The sequence below is a fragment of the Tympanuchus pallidicinctus genome, unplaced genomic scaffold, assembly GCF_026119805.1.
Source record: "Tympanuchus pallidicinctus isolate F22 unplaced genomic scaffold, pur_lepc_1.0 scaffold17, whole genome shotgun sequence".
Lineage (NCBI taxonomy): Eukaryota > Metazoa > Chordata > Aves > Galliformes > Phasianidae > Tympanuchus > Tympanuchus pallidicinctus.
Genome location: NW_026294690.1, coordinates 16,070,082 through 16,084,960, shown reverse-complemented (window position 1 = coordinate 16,084,960; position 14,879 = coordinate 16,070,082). Strand labels below are relative to the sequence as shown.

Here is a 14,879-nt window from a genome sequence, read left to right as displayed (position 1 = left end):
TCTGCCCGGGAAGAGATGTGGTTCTCCAGGATTACAGAGAAAAAAGCATGGGAAAAAAAGCAAAAAGTTTGAGCAACTCTTGCAGAAATCTGGCACTTCCAAATTTATTGTTCTGATTGACTTGAAAACTGCACTGCATCTGTGTTATTCCAATCAAGCAGCTCAGTGCTTCTGTGGTGTCGCAGTGAGCATCTTGTCATGAAGTCGAGCTCTGGAAAATAGTTTTGAAGCTCCCGGGATCACAACCTGTGTTCTATTGCTGTTGGCTGATGCTGTTTGTGGAAGTTGGAGCGGCGAGCTGATAATTTGCCAATCACCACCAAACAAGAACTGCTCAGCTTTCCTCGTTGGTGTCCCATGGGAGATCTCTGCTGCTTGAGATGCTCCACAAAGCACAGCAAAGCTTTCTAAATTTATGGGGAATTGGGATGGACCTGGGATGTGAACGCTGCTGGCTCCCAGACAGACAGAGCTCTCTAGTTTTTGTTTTTTAAGTGTGGAAAATGGAGCTCGTGGCTGTCAGGGTTAGCCCATCCCGTGACTTATGAAGCAAATGCTGGGCCAAGCTCAGAGCTCGCAGTGTTTGTTTGTTTTTAGCAGAGCTGGCCAGAACACAGCAGCACTGTGATATTACCAGAGGGAAGCCTTAGGTTTTCTCACCTTTAGTTCTGAAAACCTGGGAGGCACATGGCCCTCTGCTCCAGGCAGCCCACAGCTGCCAATGCAGTGGTGATGCCATGGGTGAGATTGAGCCCTCAGCTCAGAGGCCATCACTGGCAGCTCGGGGAAATCCTCACCAGAAGCACCGCTCCTGTGCGCTGTTGTGTTCCCCCCAAAATCCCCGGTTTCAGGAGATAAAAGCATCACCCACGCGTGACTCATCTTGTTAGGTGTGTTTTCCCTCCTCTTTCGAACTCATCCTGGAGCTGTGTGTGCTGCTGTGAACAGAAAGCAGCAGGACGGAGGGGGTTTTGGGGGAAGGAAGGGTGAGAAATGTTTGTGGTGAGTGAGTGCCGATGGGCATCGGTGCTTGGGAGCATACAGCCTGCTCTCTGCGAGGCACTGAAGAGCGACTGGTGAGGGGAGAACTTGGGTGCATGGGGAGGGATGAGGAAGGCTCTGACCTGCTCCAAACAGATGGGGAAAGTCCCCCTGAGTCTCATTCCCCTGTGGGAAGGCTGGGAGTGAGAGAGGCTCCTCTTCGCCTCACCGCTGGGAACCAGGTATAGCCACTCGAGGTGAATTTAACAAGATTAAAGCTCCCTGTTTGCTCTCCCTTGCTCTCTTCCAGCCCCAATTAACTCCTGCTTAAGCTCCCTGTTCCCAGCCACAGACCCCAGCAGGGGCTGTGTGATGCCCTGAAATGGGGCACGGTGGCACTCGAGCATCAACCATCTGCTCCATTGCTTCTTGCTGTGTCTGCCTTGAGCTCTGGATGCTCTAGAAGAGGAGCAGTGTCCTCAGTTCAGTGGCAAATGGAGGAGATGGTGATGGAAGAGAAATCCATCAGTTGCATCCCTGCACCACTCCCCATCTCCATCTCCATCTTTGCTCATCCTCCCATGTTCAGGACGTCCCTCACTCTGCTGGAGAAGCAGCCACCTTTGAAAGGTATTTTTAACATCACCTTCTGAAAATGTCGAGGCTGAAACCTCCTGGCAGACAGAGAGCTATTCTTCTCTCTGATGAAGAAACTATTTCCTCATACATCTGGTTCATATTTTTCTTTAGGTTTCTGCCAGAAACAATTCCGAAAACAAAACGCAGAGCAGAGTGAATGTATACATTCCTGAAGGATTCCTTCACCGCTCCTCTCTGACCCAAACTACAGCCCTCCTCACCAACCATTCTTTCTTTCTTTTTTTTTTTTTTTTTTTTCCAATTTCTTTTTAATTAGTTTTCCTTTCAAAATGTGAAAACATACGGCCTGATGAGCTCTGGAACGCTGTTGCCTGCGTCATATAAAATGATCTACTTTTAGAAATTAATTACAGAGAATACGACAAGGAAAATACTCTGTTGCAGAAACTGTTGTTTGTTTGTTTTTTCCTAATCATTTGAGCCCATTATCTTTCCAGTCAGATTTTGTCTGGAAATCCTTCTCAGATACAAGTTTTGCCACTCTGAAATGTTGTGTTTTTCTTGGAAATCCAGGTTTTAACCCCCAAAGGGGAAGCAGTGGTGCTTGGAGCTGCAATTAGGGTTGGTGTGCAGCCCTGTGCCGTCTCTGGTCTGGTGCCACAGGAACAGTGCCAAGGCAATGCTGGCAGGGTGCAGCTGGTGGGCAGGGGGAAAGCAAAGAAAAAGCCTAATGGAAAAAAAGCAAAGGGAGAGGGATATCCCAGATCTGCTGCATCTAAGCCCCAACAACTAGGAAGGATGGAGTGGGAAGCTGATGGATTGGTGCAACTGTGCTGCACGCACCTGCAATGCACGGTGTTGTCATAGCACCACACTGCTGCCCCTGGAGCTGCTGCTGGGGAAGCAAAGCGTTTGCAAGACATTGGTTTTCCCTAATTGGGAACAGACATTGTGCATTAAGAAAGAAGAGTGCAGCCCCAAATTATTTACGTCCCTTGTGGGAGCTGTGACTGCTCATTTGCAGTCAGCCTCTGCTCATGGATTTTTTTTATTATTTTTTCTTTTTTTGCCAAGGTACCCAGCAAATGCCTGAGCTAAAGACCCCTCATTTTGCAGTCAGTTCAATGGCAATGGTCGCAAGCAGCTCATGGAGGGAGGCTTGTTGCTGATGCAGAGCAAAGAAACCCAGGCTAGGAGCAGGACTCCCTCTGCCTCCCTCCAAAAAAATATCAGCTTTTCATTTCTAGCTTAGTTTTGCTGTGAAAGAGCGAGTGTGAAACGCCTGGGAGCTTTGCAAAAGCATCCAGGGTTGAAGGCTTTCCTCGGGCGAGCCCGGTGCTCTCACAGCCCGAACCGAGGGAGGTAGGGATGGTTCACACAAGGGCTGAGTGATGCTGCGGGGCGCCGGGAGCAGAGCGGACGGGCGGGCTGGGGCAGAACTCGTGAGGCTCCTCTGGGAGAACAGCAGGTCAGGGCTGGGGGCATCGGGCTGCCCCCAGGGACACCGTGCGTTCAGGGGAGGATGGAGGGCAAGTGGTGGCTGGGGTGTCACCCTGGGAACGCACTTCTGGTCGCGGTTTGACCCGCTGTCCGTGGTTATTCAAACGTCGAGAGCGAGAAGGGTTACAAGGTGGCACTTTCTGGCTTTCCAGGGAAGGAAAACCGCCGGGACGCGGCGTGAACGCTGCAGCTCGGGCTGCTGGAAGGACGGGGCTGCTCCTGCTGGGGGGAATCCGTGCCAGCTGCCTCTCCTGCAGAGAAATGCCGGCTCTCACGCAGTAATTGCTGCTGCTTGTAAGCCGCGCTGCTAAAAGACCAAAGTGACTGATTACAGAAATGGGAAAGGATTAAAATCTCTAAAACAATGCGAGGGGAAGAAAATAGATGAGTTAGCAAGGGAACCGGCTTATCTCTTCTTGAGCAAACAAACAAGTGGAAGCTAATTTTCCGAGCCAGCAGCTGAATGATTAATGGAACTCCCCGTGATTAACCCTCTGTCACAAGCTCACCCCCTCCGGATAACCGCTTCGCACAGCCATTGCTCTGTTTCACGTCGGGATAAAGACGCGGTTTGATGGTCGTAAATCTGCCGCTCAGGTTGTATTTCAAAGGGCTGTGGCGTCCAGGTACATCTGGGGAAGGCAGAAAGCATCTTGCAAAGATGTTCCAGATGCACAGCACACGCACTTGTTCTAAGCACCGTCCGTTTGTGTCCTTCCCAGCATGCCATCACAACAAGCTCTGTGACACGGGAACAACACGCTTTAAAACACGAACTTGTCTTTTTCACCACATTCTGTAAATGATTAATTTGCCTTATATTAACTTAAAATGAGCTCATTAAGAGATTTCTTTTTTTTTTTTTCTTTGAAAGCACTGCTCATTATACTATCATTTTAAGTAATTAAATCAGAATAAATGGCTCTGTGAAGCTATTTTAATGTAACATCTAATTATATCTGACCTAGACGCTGAACTATAATCATTAACTACATGAACTGTGTAATGTTCTGCAGACTCTTAAATAATTTACACTGGCTGGATTCAGCTGCGTGGTGTTGCAAGCTGAAGTCATTAGATCCAATGCACCTGTAGGCTGTGTGGGGCTGGAGGGTAGAGGATGTTGGGTGGGTTTTCCCCAGCACAGGGTCAGGCTGCTGAGCTTTGAGCTCTGTTTGGTTGGGTTGTTTTCCTTTATGTTGTGTGTGAGGATGGAGCACGTGTTTGCCTGATGCTTCCTTCTCTCGGGCTCGCTAATCAAGGTAATACATTGAAATCAGGTGTATTTAAATAGCATTGTCTCTCATTTAGATGCTTTCACACAAGTGGTCAGAGCACTTGGTTACAAGAAGCTTGGGCTTTTGCTGTGCTGAGCTGTATGATTTCTGTTTCCCTTCTACTGAAGCTGTGCCTCCATTTTAAAGAAGTTTTTTGCATCCAGGCTTCTGTTCCCTGAAATACTCAGGTAAGATGTGCTCTTTAAAATGGGTCTCTCTGGGAAATAGACTGGTGGGACTGTAACCTCTTCCTAACTCAAACAGATGGAGAGGGGCCACGTGCTGTCATGCCATCCCATCCATCTTTGTGTGGGAAGGGGGCCGTGAGCACCATGTTGCAACCTATCCAAAAATTGCTGGTGCCACCTATTGGCGGAAAGTAGTCGGTTATAACACGATTAATGTGTGTGATTGTGCCCTCTGCCTCTCATTTTCCAGCTGGCAGGTGGGTCAAACCAGTTCTACTGTTAGTCTTCATATCGCTTACTGTTGGCAAACATTGTTTGCATTCCTCGTGTATCTTGGGTGTGATTTGCAGAGCAGTGGCAGTGATGTGGCTTGTGGCAGTGGCCCCATAGAGCCCTGGGGATGTGTGTGCAGAGAGGGCAGGTCTGTAGACTTGAGCTGGGAGGCTGGAAACCTGGCTTGGAAAAATAGGTGCTTTTAGACAAACAGTTGAAGCCTACTTGGCTTAGGTTGGGCTTTCCTGTGGCAGGGGGCCACAGTCATGGTCAGGAAGATGAAGGATGGCAGTGTAACTTGGGGGTGTATGGCATGGTACTGGGGATTGTGCCCACAAAAAGAAAGTGTGGGAAAGGATCTCCCATCCTTGGGATTATTTCAGCCTTGCAATAGAGGTGAGCAAAAGCTGGCTTCCTGCCGTGCTGCTGCCTCGGTGCATGAGGCCTTCAGCCAAGCCCTGATAGGCAACAAAAAGCCATGCTGGCCTCTTGCCTGGCATGCTTAAGGAGTTTTATAGCTGTCATATAGTGCAGACCTATATTAGCATCGGGTTTAATACTCCCGGGAAACATTCAGCCACAGTACTGACATCATGGACTGAAGGCTCCAAAGGTTCACTTGCTTAAGTGGCTATTTGTAACAGAGTCTTTTAATAAAAGCTCATTAGAGGAGAGCTCCTGCCTGAACCTGATTTCTGAGACAGATGGAGCAGAGCACAAATGCCCAGCATGGCCTGGGCTTTGGGGAGCAGCCCCACGAGGGCACTATTATGGAAGGAGAGAAGCTCTGGGTATTGCATAGGGACCAATTTCAGCTGCTGGAAGGGCTGGTGGGACAGAGGTGAGAAGGGCTCAGGCATTTCCAGCTCCTCCTACTTGCCCTCACTGCTGATTAGTTTGGTCCCCAAGCAAGGAGCAGAGGGTACAGGGTGCTCCCAAGTTAAGATGATGGGATGTTGGTGCTTCTCTGTGCCACTGTGTGCACCCATAGGGGTGCAATGCCCAGCCCTGTGCCACCACCAACACTGTTATGCTAGCCTTGAGCTGCAGTCTGTGTTCAGGGCTTCCTTTATGCTTTCTATTGCAATTTGGCTGAATTTTTTGTTATTTATTCTTGATGCACAGGGTAAAAACAATCTGAATTCTAGGGAAGAGTTTTTTTAAATGCTTGTCTCCTCTGTAATTTTTCTGTCATGTCATAGAGAGGAGCTGCTTGAGATGTTTCAGCAAAGAAATTACTTACTTCAGTCCTAGGTGTTTTTTTTTTGTTGTTGTTGTTATTGTTGGTTTTTTAAATGCCTTAAAAAATTTGCTCTTTGATGTGAAAATTATATGCACTTAGAGATATGCTAATATGAATCTGAATGGAGGAGTGCTGAGCATGGAGAGCAGCTTGTTTCCAGGCTCTCTCCTTCACCACCTGCATCTCAGACAGCCCCAGCCTCATCCATCCCTGTGCAAGTCTCTCTCTATAGCCATGCTATTTACATGCCTATTCCTCATTTAAATTAGGTTTAAAAGCAGATTCTTCATGTTTGCATTGGGAATTTGCCTTTCTTCTTTCTCAAATGAAGAGTTTTATGCCTTTCTGGTGGCTCTGGCTTTGCCAAAAGATGTTGGTGAGATACGGCTCAGGAGATGCTCCAGAACCAGCTGTGCTTTCCATGGCTGCGCCCTCACTGCTCACTGCAGAGCTGAAGCTCAGCCACAGCCCTGGGTCTCTGGTGGTCCCAGGTACTCCCTCGTTTTTGGCTTTGTGTGGATGAAATCTTACTGCTGACTGAGCTAAAGCTGCCTGGCTTGGCCGCCAGTTTTGAGGGGCTGCATGCTTCTGGTGTCTGTCTGCTCTCAGAAATGTTTTGCCTACAGTTTTTTACATATGCAAAACGAGATAAGCTGGTGGAAAAAATGTAGTGGTAGAATAGCAGCCAGGATTGTATCTTCATGTTTACTTCCCTTGCTGGTTTCTGAAGCAGAGCTTGCAGCCTATAAAGGCAGGCTGGTATCATCGCAGCTGGGGATGACGGTTTGCAGCGGTGCCATGCTGTGTGCCCAGCACGATGGCTGAGATGGGAAGAGCTCCTGCAGAAAGCCTGGAAAGCAGGAGGTGTGCTCTTCTGAGAAGCAGGAGCAGCAAGGCTTAACAGGTGCTGGTGACGCCTGTGTCTTTCAGTGTCCCTGTTGCATGGGGCCATTTTCCTGTAGACTTTCAAGTATAGAACCTCAGGCTGGAGAGAAGGGAAGGGCCCTCAGTGCCAGGCCAGCCTGTTGATTTCCCAGCTGTTCTATGGAGCAGCTCCATATCTGTTTGTTGCACTCATGAGTTCAAGGCTTCCCAAGGGACGCACCCAGATTCCTCCAAAGCTTCCAAACCACCGCATGCTCTGACTGCCTTGCATTTGTTTGTGCATTATTTGCTTCCTGGTCTTTTCTAACCAAGAAGGGCACTAAGGATAACCACTAAATTTAAAATGTATCTCAAGAAGTGCAATGCTTATCCACCTATATGGCACCTGAGAAGCTCGCCCCAAAATCTTGGGGATATGACACAGGCAAGTACATGCACCCTTTACACCTGCTCAGGGAAACACCACTAATGAGCTGTGTGGGACTGGTGACTCTTCTCAGTTATGTCCATCCAAGCTCAGCAAAAGCTACAATCCAGCAGCTGGGAGTGGAGCAGTTCTTAACACCCAGTTGGAAGCTTGCTGCACGTTGCCTTTGCTCCCAGCATACACTGCTGGCTATTGGCTCACCCTGCTCCTGCTGTGCAATGTATTGCTGTTCCCAGCCTGGAGTTTGCCCTTTGATTTCCATTGGTGTTAAACTAAATGTTTAATCTAAAACTTGCATGCAAATGTGAAGGCTTGGGTATAGGCTAAGCTTTGCTGCTTTAACTCCTACACCCTAAGTTAACTTAGAGGAATGTAGGCAGCATTTTAACCTTGCCAAAGGGAGGACAAGTAGGCAGATCTTCCTCTAGTAAGTTCAGCTCTGAACAGAGTTGGCATATTTGGGGAGGAAATAACACCCCAGGGTAAGAGTGGAAAAACAAGCTGTATCTATGAAGCTTTGCATGAAATAAATCAATTGAAACCAGCTTTGGCTTTTCCATCACGTGCCGAACTACAGAGCGTGCTGTCTAGGGTTGTGTGGGTAGTTTGGGAAGCTTAGCCTGAGAAGGTTTTATCTAGGGTGCTTGGGTTCTGTATGGGAATGGAGATATTCTGGCTCTTGGGAGGCTGTTAGGGGAAAGGTATCTTAAGTGTCTGAGATGTTGTGCTGTGAGTGTACTTAGAGCTGCAGGTACTTGGCCCATCAACAGTATAGCAATGAATCAAAATGAACACATGCATATGTCCAGTAGAACAAAGGGAGCATTAAACAGGCACTACCCTTTTTGCTGGGGAAGAGCGAAGTTTCAGAGTGCATAAATAAAACCTTTTCCTCTTCTGATAAATGTTCTGAAGGTAACTGGTAGAAACACCAGACAGGTCACAAGCATATTTCAGTTCTGCCCAGTAGAAGGGCTGTGCGGTTGGGTTGATTCACGGCCCTTTGTAATGCCCTGGTTATCCCCTGTCACAGCAGATTTGTGCAGCAAGTGCTACACTGTGTCAGTGCCTTGTTAATATTTTTAGGGGGAACAGAGAACAACCATTTCATAGTTGGCTGATGTCTTTTCTTTCATTTCTTTGGTTATTTGTTAGGGAACGGTCTATACTGAAAGCCTGTGCAGAAATGGTTGTTGATGTGTATATGCTGTGCACACCCAGTGACTTCTGCCATCTTTGAGTTAGCCATCAGTGTGCTGTGAGGGGCTCAGTTCTGTCAGCTGTACCAGCTGTTCAACACAGCAAAGAGATGCTGTGTGCAGGCACACCGGCTGCTACGCTCCTGCTTGCAGCTGGAATGAGACCTTTTGGGATGAAGGGAGGTGATGGACACTGTGCTCTGCTGCTTTGCTGTGCTGAGCTTCAAAGCTGCTCTGTGAAGTACTCATGCTGTGCCTGCAAGTTATCCGTGTCTGAACCAAAGATACTCCTTAGAAGTCCATATTAAGCAACGTAAAGTCAGAACTGGCTGCTCAAGCATGTGCTTTGGTAGGTTTTTCTGACCAGGCAGCAGGAACAGTCCCAGCCATGGCTGAGCTGCCCCCATCACTCCAAGTGTGTTTTGTGCCACAAGCAGGGATGGTGTGGTTGAGATGGGCTTGTGTAGGTGCTGGACCTGCAAAGCTTTCCATTAATCCTTCCTGAGTATCCTTTGTCGTCTGGAGATGCTTGGTAAATCTAACTGGGAAACTTGAAGAAAGTGTATGGTTAGATAATGAATTATGGGCAAGAGATATAAAGTTACAGATTTGTTTATTCATTGTAGCTAAATAGTTATTGATTAACTTACCTGTACTTGTTTTGAACTTGTGCCACTTCTTTCAACATAAGGACGTACTACAGATCCTGTCTTTCTCAGTGTGATGGTTGAGCTCCACAGCACGTATCTATGTAATGCAACCTAGGGTTGCTTCAGAATATTGTTGATGGCTTAGGTTTCTATACATTTATATTTTTATATATTTACTTCTTGTATGGACTCTGAAACATTGCTGAGTATGTATACAGAGGGGAAAAAAATCTTTTTTTTCCTTGGAGAACTCAAGCCAAATGATATGGTTTCTGGAGAGCACTGCTTTTTGAGGACTTAGAGTTACATGGTGTTTGAGTATTGACAGTGGGGCTGTGGGAGCTGGGCACCTGGAAAAGGCATTGGTGTGGAGACAGCTGAGTGAGGTGTCAGTTTTGGCAAGGGGATCAGTGGGGCTTTCCAGAGCTTGCATTTCCATTTTATTTGGGAGTCTGTCACTCAGCAAACACCTTTAACCTGGAGACACCATTTCAAGTGCAGCCTGTTGTCAAGGCTACAAAGAATCGCAGATGTGTGCGTGTGAAGCACTGAGCAAACAGCATGGGGTTTAGGCAGAAGGTTTAGGAGCGGGGTGGTACACAGAATCCCATGCAGATTGCTCACCCAGCTGCAGCCCTTCTGCACTGCAGGTGTTTCCCAGGGGAGAGGCAGACTGCAGGGTGGGCTGGGTGCTAATGGCCTGATCTGTGTCAGGACAAAGGGCCTTTCCCTTCCTTTCCCTTCCACGCTGGGCTGAGATCTGCTTTCCCAGCCCTTCAGCGTAGACATGGTAACATCTGGTGAAGGACCAAATGGGGAATAGCACTTGTGGGAGAACATCAGGAAAAAGATGGAACTCTGAGTCTACTGAGTGGGAGTCTGGTGTTAATTCCCCTTTTTTTTTTTTTTTTCCAAATGGTATTTTCTGAGTAGGTGATAATCACTAGGCTTTTACTATTTAATTAAAGGGCTTAGCAAGGCAAACGATGCAGAGAACATGAAGCCTGGGAGCGGGTGAGAGATGCTCTGTCATGTCCTCGTGGTTTTAATCTGAAGGTTTTAATCCATCTAATAGTCCTTGGCAGTAGTGAATGGGAAGGAAGGCCCAACCCCTGAGGAAGGGGAGGTTTGGAAGGGGAGAAGTGGGTGGCCAACACCATCCTCAACCACCTGGGTTGGTGCAGCTGGAGGAGCCGGCAGCAGCTGTGCTGCTCTGGTCTGAGTGCTGGGAGACAATGCTGTGTCGTCTTCAAATATTGATGTGACCTGCAGATGACGCTTCAGAAATGTGCACTGATGCTCTTCATGTTTCATTGAAATCCCTGAGAGATTTGTCACTGCCTGCTATGAGAAAAATACCATACTCCAAGATTGCTAATTTAATAACTTTCCAGTAGTTGTACTACAAAATGAATGCATACATTAATGTGAGTGTGCAATAAATGTTTGGAGAATTTAACCTAGCGTAGGTTAGTTCTGAGTTTACTTCTCACAGCGCCTGCTGCAACCTCTGCAGCTCCCCAAAGAGACTTGGCCCCTTGGATTGAGAGGGCGTAATTCCTGGATGTCATTTTAATTCTTTAAGCTTCCAAGATCAGTATAAACTTTTGTCTGCTAAATGGTTTTGGAGGTGAAATTGAGGAAAGGAGGGCCTACATATGGAAAGATCCTTCATAAGAGGAAGGCTGTATGTCATGAAGCTGAACCACATTAACTAGTTTCTATCTCCAGCCCATGTTTGGAACCTAGGTGAATATAGTGGTGCTGGTAATTAGTGTGTTCTAGGCAAGGAGGATCATTTAATGCTAAGCTTTTACATTAAGACTGCGGGAAGCGTGCCTGGACTCTCAGCATGAATGTGATCAAATCCATATGAGGACAGGGTTATCAAATTCCCCAGCTTCCCGCAAAAATGTTGTGATTAATCATGCTGAGAGTTGCAATTAGACCAAATAAAAGCAGCATGTTAAAGGAGCAACGAAGGAGGTGAGATGAATGTTATTAATGAGCGGGAGTTCTTGGATTTGTAGTGTTTTTCAGCAGCTCTTGCCTGAAATATGTCAAACAAATAGAAGCGAGATAAATGTAGAATCAGCTGGCTGCACATTACCCACGAGGATTTGAAATGAGTGTTGGGGAGAGGAAGAAAGATCATAATTACCCAAAGGAAAAGGGCTAAATCTGTGGAGTGAAATAATTATTAACGTTAATTGTGGCCATCATTGCACAGATGTGGAAGGCAATGCTGTGAGGTTTTGAATGTGTGCTGTGTTCCAGGATGGTTGGCAGGTTTGGAACGGGCATTTTTGTCCTGCGTAAAGGACACCAAGCCTCCTCCAAACCTTTGTCTCTTATAGGGATATGAACCTGTAGAAGGAGAGGGAATGGGGGAACCTTCAACTGAAAGAACAACACTGGCAAAAAGCATCTTGTAGCCAGGTTGGCCAGTATTCATCTTCCCTTCATGGATTCTTCCATCAGCAGAATGATGCACTGCTGATTATTATCTCTTGTAACTTAATTAAGTTGTCATACAACACCTTTTTCTGGGTTTACTTGAACTTCAACAACTCTTATTTTTTTTCTTCCATTGGTTATAATCTCTGTTTTGGATTGGTTTCATGCTGGTCCTTTCCAGCATACTATGGCTATTCAGCTTTCCTTATCTGCTTTTGTGCTGTGTGCTTGCTGAGATTTATGGGCTGAAGTATTAGATGCAGAGCAGGAAAAGGGGAAATGGAGCTAAAAGCATTAAAATCCTGGAATTCAGGCATTGAAGGAATTAAGTCTTTAAAAGAAATAAGAGGAAAACCTGAACTCAGACCGGTATGTGAAATCCTTGTGCTTGGCCCCTGAAAAAGAACAGTCTGGGACTGCAGTCCAGGCCCTGCATTTCAGGCTGCAGAAAGGGAAACCAACAGTGAACTGTGAGAGATGCCTCTGGTTTGGAAGGGCTCATCCTGGCTGCAGCACCCAAAGGTCTCAGTGGCACCCACACTTAGTTGGAGCCAGGTAATATCTGGCTGTCTCCCTGACTCCTTGTTTGCTTTTACATCCTCTCAGCCACATGAGTGGCTTCCTCAGCTTCAAGGTCAGGTTGGCTCTTCACAGTCTAATGGGGTTTTTGTCATATTTATTGGGTGTTTGTGTATATCTTACCACTCAGCCTTTGAAGCTGTCCTCTCCTGTACCTGTGTCTAGTTTAATTCATCTGCAGTTATTGGCTGTAGTTGAGTATTATGTGGATCTGAATGGTGTAGTTATTAATTTAGCCTTTGGGCTTTTTTATAGGGCTTTAAAAATAAACTGGGATATTGCAGAACAGAGAGGCTAGCAAGGCCTGATTGTGCTGTCTTGTGACCTCTTCCCAGGCAGGCTGAGTTGGCAAAAGACTTAACTACAGAGAACAAGTCATCTCCTCATCTTCTCCCATAAAACAGGGCTCTGTAAAGCCTGAGGTTTGCAGCTGCCAGCTGCAGTAGACCAACAGTTGTACGAGTTTTGAATAGCAGAGATAAAGATAATGACATGTCCTTGCTACTTGGCATTTAGTTGCAGTGATTGTATCCTATAGAATCTGAGCCACTGCTGTTTCCTGTGTCCCCAGCACTGTTCACAGTGTGCTCTGTGTGACAGGACTGATGTTACCCCTCTTGTCAGGTTCCCCCATTTCTGCTTATTGATGATTTTTCCTTATGCTGCGTAGGTGCAGCTACTTACCTGCTTAAATGCTTCCAAAACACTCATTTTAACTAAAACAATGTTAATCCAGAGCAGATGCCTAAGTGCATCTTACAGAAAATTGCTCATGCCTATAGACCTGTCATCGCTCCTCTCGCAGGCACGTTTGTGCTGCTCACGTGGTGGCCACCTGGAGCTGCTGGTAACATGATGGTGATGCCCAAAGTCCTGCTTTGGTTCTCCACCAAATGAGATTTCTTCCTGTGCTCTGTATCTTTTTTTCTTGTGCATGGGGGGCCATGCAAACCCATTTCCATGATCTGGATGTCAACATGAACCTGAAGTGCTTCTTGTCTAAGAAAATTGTTATAGCAAGATGTGTAAGCTGTGCCAGTGGCAGGGTTTGCTGGCTGCCTTGCTGTCTCTTCTAGGAGCTGCTCTGCAGTGTGGTGGCTGTTCTGACTCACAGCCTGAAGAAGCAGCTCAGTTCTTGTGTAGTCCTCAGCTTTATGAAATGCTCCTTGATACGGCCTCTGCTCCTTGAAATGGCCTTTCCTTGGACTGCAGCTTTTAGAATCACTGCATGCTTGGGACTGCCAAGTCCTTTGTGAATGCAGTCCCCCTGCTGGGAAGTGCCAAATGGTATTTGAGTTCGGGGAAGAAAAAATGCAATTGGGAATGTAGTGGGAACATCCTATCCAGGCAGTGGGTTCTGCTGTGGCTCTGCTGTTGGGCTGCCTCCCCAGCTCTGCGCTGTTGCACGTAATTAGCATTGCTCTCCTGCCCTCTCCTCTGCACTAATTTTCAGCCCCATTGGCAACATCTCTACACACGCTATCTCAAGTGGTCAGAGTTCTCCACCCATGGCAGCCTTGATTTTCTTCTGCCGCACTACATGGGAGAAGCTTAAGACACCTCAAGTGGACTTTATTTATTCTGTACCTTGGCCAGAGGGGAGACTGCTAATGCTGTGATGTGAATGACAGCAAAATAAATAAATGCACTAATTGCTGCTGCTTTACCTTGGAAAGGATTCTTGCTTATGAAAACATCTCAATAGGTGTTAAAAAAAAATAAAAAAAATAAAAAATAAAATAAAAAAAGGAGGGCCAGATTAGCTGTCTGTCCTAATGAGCCATTAACACAAGCCTGTTTAAGATAGAATAATAAAAAATCCCCCCTGCTGAACCCAAATGAAGTTCTCATGTTGAGTTCAGCATGCTCTGGGCGATGCTCTTCTTTGTACAGGAGTGGTGGTGAAATGGAGTGTGTGGGACTGGAGGAGAGGCAAGGCAGAGGTAAATCAAGTTGATGCTGTGAAGGAATTCACACCCGCCAGCACTGTGTGCATGGCTGTAACCACGTTCTTCTGCTGCTCGCGAGCCAAAAAATTGACACAAAAAGAAATGACGGGGGGGAAAAAATGCTAATCACCATCTTTCCTTTCATATAAATGTGTTAATGGTTTAGTAAGTGTTTCCAAAAATGTGTGTGTGGGATTAAAATAGAAACCACAGCCAAGTTTAAAATGAGCTCTTGGCTGGAGAGCAGACAGTAGTGCATGTCCTTGTGCTGCGGCTCCAGTGGTGGAGGGGATGTGTGGGAGCACACTGGGGCAGTGGGATGGGAATGGGGTGAACGGGGGGCACTCTGCTGGTGTTTGGGGAGCTCAGCCATCCTGCTTCATAGGAGCAGTGCTCTGCATGAGCAAAAAGTAACACGTTCTGAAGCATGCAAGTGTTGCCATGGAAATCGGGTGTTGTTACTGGGAGCAGGAAAAACATGAATGATCTGAGAAACCATGGGTTATTATAGCTTCCTACCCTCTGCTCTGCAAAACCCTCACCTAAATTATTTAATTATGGTCTAGCAGTTGGCTGTGCATGCATGCTGTGGCTGGAGCCGAGCAGAGAGGCAGGTATGCAATTGTACCATGCTGAAGCTTGTAGCCCATGCACTCCATCATTATGCTGGT

The 14,879-nt window shown here is 46.8% G+C and overlaps 1 long non-coding RNA gene across 3 annotated transcripts in view; it reads left to right on the top strand.

The window, feature by feature from the left end:
• Window positions 1-4,174: 4,174 nt before the first annotated feature.
• LOC128078584 (uncharacterized) overlaps window positions 4,175-14,879 on the top strand; it is a 58,138-nt gene continuing 47,433 nt past the window's right edge. For all 3 annotated transcript variants that reach the window (XR_008205707.1, XR_008205705.1, XR_008205706.1), the window contains exon 1: window positions 4,175-4,546. This is a non-coding gene — a long non-coding RNA (uncharacterized LOC128078584). The remainder of the gene's footprint in view (window positions 4,547-14,879) is intronic.